Source organism: Pinus tabuliformis, chromosome 1_1 (genome assembly GCF_031772625.1).
Source record: "Pinus tabuliformis cultivar Carrire ecotype Pingquan chromosome 1_1, CPIR1, whole genome shotgun sequence".
In the NCBI taxonomy this organism is placed as follows: Eukaryota; Viridiplantae; Streptophyta; class Pinopsida; order Pinales; family Pinaceae; genus Pinus; species Pinus tabuliformis.
Window position 1 is genome coordinate 381,326,774 of NC_142297.1, and position 6,684 is coordinate 381,333,457.

At 35.7% G+C, this 6,684-nt stretch overlaps 1 pseudogene; it reads right to left on the reverse strand.

Annotated features, from left to right (window-relative positions):
- Window positions 1-2,671: 2,671 nt before the first annotated feature.
- Window positions 2,672-6,417, reverse strand: LOC149213228 (polygalacturonate 4-alpha-galacturonosyltransferase-like; annotated as a pseudogene).
- Between the last annotated feature and the right edge of the window lie 267 nt (window positions 6,418-6,684).

The following is a 6,684-nucleotide window of genomic DNA, read 5'->3' on the forward strand; positions in this document are numbered from 1 at the left end:
AAAAAATATATTAAAAATAAAAAATTTAGCTCACAGATTCTACAATAGGTTCATCAAATTTCATTCAACCCAAAGCTTCCTCTGCAATAGTGTATTCTCCAGTAATTAATTCCTACAAGCTCAGACTATATCAACCTTCCCATTTAGACAAATATAATCCTATATCTAATTCAATGGATAACATTTTAAATTTCTAGTCCCCATTCGATAATGATACCTTCTTAAAGGTGTTCCGAAAATCTACTCAACATGACATTATAACTATTTACATCATGGGAAATATGGATAAACTCCCAACCAAAGATAAATGTGTTGTGCCTTTTTCCCATAAGGATTTATTAGCATACCCGTTTTAGTTGAGAGAAGATCCTTTGGATAGTGGGATACAATCTTTAGTTCTTGTGAGGGCATCCAACAATCACCCTCTCATAATTGACTGCTAGCATCTTTACAACAGTTTTTGGTCACTGAGTTGATACTTGTCTTAGGGGAGTTTTCCTTGAGGGTCTTTTTCCCAACACTTTGCCTTAAGGTAAAAGTGTGTATGCATTGTTGTATGTAATCTTGATCTTCCATATTATCAGTACAAGGAGATATAGATCCACCAGTTGAATATGCAATAAGTGTGAAATCAGACAGCTTAAACTGTTCACACTTTGTGCTTTCATCGAAGTTGGCTGATGTTGCATGTTCTTCATCAAAATTTGTCCATATTTGTCCATACTGTTGTATTTTATTTTTCTACAGTACAACTTTCATCCACATTCGCCCCTGAATGTGATTTCTCCTCATTCATTTCTTCAACCTTATCCTCATTATACATCATACTGGACAATCATCATTCTAGTATAGAACAACCTTTGGATGTTATTGATGAATAATTATAGTTAATCGATTCTCATGTAACTATTCCCAATATAAATGGAACAACATATAATTTGAATCACTCAAGTAATGAATCTCAATTTAACAACATTATAATATAATTACATTCTACGATAAATACACATCAAGAATACTTTGCCTCGTAGATTTCAGCACCCATGTATTCGATGGATTTATGGGAATGAAGGGAAATTGGAAAGCCAATGATCTCCTATAGTTATGTATGGCCTTGTCTAGTAACCATGGCCTCTTAGACAACCAAGATTGAGCTCCAACTCACCCCAACAAATGAAAATAATGCTTAGCGGAGAGGGAAACGACTCTAGTAAGTAGAAATCCACCCAAGAACGCTTAAGAACACTCCAGGTAAGGAGAGAGAAATTTTTAACAGTTGTACAGAAACCAAATTAGCAACTCCTTAAAGAAATGCAACAACTCCAGAACCATGGCAGTTGATCTCTAACTCAACAAGAAAGTGGATTATGAGTAACTTAGAGCTGATGCATTTCATAGAGCATCAACCAATCAAGAGTTTTTGAATGATGCTAATAGAAATTCAATGGAGAGTTATTTATTTCAGCCATGAGCACAAAGACAGGGAGCACATATAATATAACTAAGGAGTAATAATGATGATAACTCATACACCATAATTTTATTATATCTTAGGAACATATATTAGATGAGAGCCTAGCACATCGCCTTCATTGTCAAAAGAGAGATGTCCATGTGCAAATTAACCCTCGCTCCATGTGAGACTATTGCAACATAGCTGCTATGGGAAAATGAAGGAATTGGTCATGGAAGTTAAACATTGAATTGAGCTAGTTTCAGTGTTGTCCAATTAGGGCTATTACATCTTGTCACAGGCAAAGATTGTAGGACATTTCAATATTACAAAGGCAACAATCCAGGCATAGTCACTCTTTGTTTAGTTAAGTCAAAGCTCATGGAGAATGATATCCAGGTGTTTTAGCCTATATTAGACCTCTTTTGGGTAGCAACCAAGAAAGTGAAAAACCTCGAAGTCTGTAATCCAACGGGAGAAGAAAAACTGAGGATAAAAAGAAGTCTACAACACTTCAAGAAATCGAAGTCTGTGACTAAGCCGAATCTCAATCTAAAGCTATCTATTTGTAGCAGGATCTGAATATCTGTGGTAAAGAGTCAAGGTTTTGTTGTAGTAGCCAAAGATTAGTAATAGAAGGCAAAGAGTCTGTAACTGGAAGTCAGTGTATTATAATAAGAGACTAAACCTGTAATAAGGACAGAAATTCAGAAGTTGCTTCTAACTTTGACTAGGCAGAGACTCAACTATTGACCTTGACTTAAAGAGGAGGGTTGAATTGGAGGGACTCTTTGGTCTTGTGTTGGATATCTCATTTTGAATAAATTCAATAAGAGGAGGATTGTTGGGATTTCCCCTATTGAGAGGTTTGCCCTGGGTTGAAAGCCTAAATCTCTGTGTCTCATACTTCTTTGTATTCTTGGAAGGACAATTTGTGTAATTACTTAATGAAAGAGAAATATTAACTAACAAAGAAAAAAATACTTATATAGGAGTTTACTTCCAACTATGAAGGAATGCAATGAGGACATAAAATTTGTAAATCTTAAACTTGGATAAGCCACTGCACCTCCAAAAACCTGACTCATTAAGCCATAAACTAGAAACCTTCTGTGGAACTCCAAAAACAAATGAATTAGAATGAATTATCAACCAAAATCTAGGGCCTTTACACTTTACATTTGACAATCTATTGCAGTATGAATATTGAGGTCACAACTATTCATTTCTATTGCACTGTTGTAAGAAAGGATGATCATATTTTATATATTTCGTCTAGTAAGGCCTGCACTTCATCATTGCCAGCTCTAACCAAGGTTTCATGTTCCCATTGTAATTAACAACAGCTGTATTGTCAATCTCTAAACAGTCCACGCTAGGATTATATCCTAAACCCAACACATGCCAAGACTTGTCGAAAGGATGGGTCAAGCCATAAAACGTTCAATCTAGGGGGTAGTGTTCCAAGCTTCCACAACACTCTATCCTCATTCTAGCATACAATAAACGAAAACCTTAGAAATCGAACAAATAAAAACCCATTAAGTTTTCTAGCTAATTACTTTAGATTTACTTCAAATACTTTAAAGTAAGCATCACAGGAATTAACATAAATAAACCACACTACACACTTACTGTGTTCTACCACTTGTGATATATTCCAATTATATCTTGTTTTTCCCATTCTTTGAGATCAAATACATTCATCCGATATGCCCAACCACAAGAATTAGGATCAAAGTGCCTGGCTATGTGCGGATTGGAAAAATTAAGGTATTTGTCAAACCGGTGAAAGCTTTCTCCACAAGTTTCCACTGAACCATTAACCTTTCCATGAAGATCTAGTGACCACAAGGGCGTCAAATCTTTCTGCACCACAATATCATCATCCAAGAAAAGGATCTTGTCCATTTTGGGATAAACTTGTGGAAGATAGAAACGAAGATGATTTAACATGGATAAATATTTTGGATTTATATATTTCAAATTGGAGGAACGTGCTGAGAGTGTAGTCGAGTGATCTGCCTTGAAATAATACTCTTTCATAGATGCAGATTCAAGTTGGCGAAGCACAGGGCAATAGGAGGAATTGAGCCATTTAAAATCATCAACATTTTCTACATGTATCACAGCTTCCCTGGGGGATTAAATAAAAACCACATTTTCATGGCCCCAAAATTTAACTTGTCTGTGATGAGATGAAATAAATGTTTCTCAGATTCTTGCAAACACATGTAAATCACCTACAATGAGATCCAAATATTAAATGTAAAATGCAGCAAAACTGTTGGACTTCCAAACTTTAAAGTAATTTAAATTAATAACACTTCACCTTAGCATTCATGATAGTTGAATTCACAACTACAGATGTAGCCAATACATTGTCAAAAAAAAATGCATAGTGATAAAGAGTCAGATCCTCGAACTTGTCCTTTTTAGCAAATTATCTCTTTTGAAGAGGAAGAAAGTAATAATCTATGGTCAATCGCATGGACAGACAGTGCAGGCCCTTGGGAACAGACCTTGTTGCCACCTGACTTAAAAGTTTACTTTGCTTTTCCAAGGTCCTTACTTGCTTGTCTGCAGACTAAAGCATGGCTTGCAACTTCATTGTTACTGTCACACAGCCATAAAATTGTTCTCGAGCCTTGGATAGGACATGACCCATAGCCTTGATCTTCTTAGGTGCACTGAAACATTCATATCAATTATCGGTGACGAAAAAGAGAATGAAAAGCAGAAAGATTGACACACAAACTGCAACTTTAAAAGAAACAAAGGATACGAACACCAAATGCAAATGGAAGCACTTACTACTCTTGATTTAGAAGCAGCCAATGAGAAAATCTAGGGGGTAGTGTTCCAAGCTTCCACAACACTCTATCCTCATTCTGACATACAATAAAAGAAAAGCTTAGAAATCGAACAAAGATAAACCCATTAAGTTTTCTAGCTAATTACTTCAGATTTACTTCAAATACTTTAAAGTAAGCATCACAGGAATTAACATAAATAAACCACACTACACACTTACCATGTTTTGCCACTTGTGATATATTCTTGTTACATCTTGTTTCTTCCATTCTTTGAGATCAAATACATTCATCCCATATGGCCAACCACAAGCATTAGGATCAAAGTTCCTGGCTATGTGCAGATTGGAAAAATTAAGGTATTTGTCAAACCGGTGAAAGCTTTCTCCACAAGTTTCCACTAAACCATTAACCTTTCCATGAAGATGTACTGACCACAACAGGGTCAAATATTTCTCCACCACAATATCATCATCCAAGAAACGGATATTGTCTAGTTTCGGATAAACTTGTGGAAGATAGAAACGAAGATGATTTAGCATGGATAAATATTTTGGATTTATATATTTCAAATTTGAGGAACATGCTGAGAGTGTAGTCGAGTAATCTGCCTTGAAATAATACTCGTTCATAGTTGTGGATTCAAGTTGGTGAAACACAGGGCAATAAGAGGAACTGAGCCATTTAAAATCATCAACTTTTTCTACATGTATCGCAGCTTTCCTTGGGGGATTAAGTAAAAACCACATTTTGATGGCCCCAAAATTTAACTTGTCTGTGACGAGATGAAATACATGTTTTTGAGATTCCTACAAACACAAGTAAATCACCTACAATGAGATCCAAATATTAAATGTAACATGCAGCAAAACTATTGGACTTCCAAACTTTAGAGTATTTTAAATTAATAACACTTCACTGTAGCATTCATGATAGTTGAATTTACAACCACAGATGCAGCCAATACATTGCCAAAGAATAATGCATAGTGATAAAGAGTTGGATCCTCCAACTTGTCCTTTATAGGAAATTTCACTTTTCAAGCGAAAGAAAGTAATAATCCATGGTCAATCGCATGGACAGACAGTGTAGGCCCTTGGGAACAGTCTTTGCTACCAGCTGACTTAAAAATGTACTTTTCTTTTTCAAGATCCTTACTTGCTCGTCTACAGACTGAAGCATGGCTCGCAACTTCTTTGCTACTATCGCATAGTCATAAATTGTTCTCTAGCCTTGGATAGGACATGACCCATAGCCTTGATCTTCTCAGGTGCACTAAAACATTCATATCAATTATCGGCCATGAAAAAGAGAATGAAAAGCAGAAAGATTGACACACAGACTGCAACTTTAAAAGAAACAAAGGATATGAACACCAAATGCAAATGGAAGCACTTACTACTCTTGATTTAGAAGCAGCCAATGTGAAAACTATTACCTTTGAGGTAGATCAGAATCTGCATTAGCCTCACCCAATGTACGCTGACATTCTTTAATACGAAGCATCAATTCATGGTATAAATCAAGATTATTCCTAGCCTGGGAAATGCTTGAATACACCCTAGCCATGATCAGTTGGTTTCACATCAATCTAATAGTGGAGTTAGAATTCTCGTTCTCATTCTCCTGCCTCCAAATGCTGTATTTTCACAAGACAACAGAATCTACCTCCTTGGAATGTTTAATTGTTGTGTTTTCAAGCTCAACTCATTTTTCTTCATCCTGTTGAATCAACTCTATTGACCTTTTCTCCCTCCTCTTTTGTCTCAATTTCTGTAAGCATTAAACTACTATAAATTAAAGCATACTATGCTAAAATCTAAGATATATAAATTTTTTCTATTGGAGAGGTAACATTCAAAAAGGATTTTGGAAAATAATATAACAATTCCCTTTTCCATGAGAACAAAAAGTAGCGATCTAGTGCAGCAAAGAATTTTACCCTCCGCAAAACTTTTGTTGGACTTTCTTCAAGCTGCAAATGGTCTGCATTACAACAACCATTGTCCTGAGAGTTTGACTAGACATTACCTTACAGTAGGCTACCAACATCATAGACCAGTTAACTAGGGAAAATCAAAACTTACCATCAAGATCATTCTCTTTGACGTCTCGATGTTCACTTCCTATGTCATCCTCTTGAAACCTCATAAGAAGTTCTTCGTCATTGGAAGTTTTTTTCTACACCTCATCATTCATTTTACCGCCATCAGGATTTTCCTTGCCTTCTTCATTAAAAATGGGGTTGCTTTGCTATCATGCATATGCTAAGATCGAGATTTCATTACACATCAATAATAAAATGGTGTGTATAATATCTATCGTTTTTTTTGGCCAATGTGCTCTGAAAACTATGGGAACAGTGTGAAAATGATATGTATAGTAGAAAGTAGCTGGTGAACAAGATTGTCGTTATGA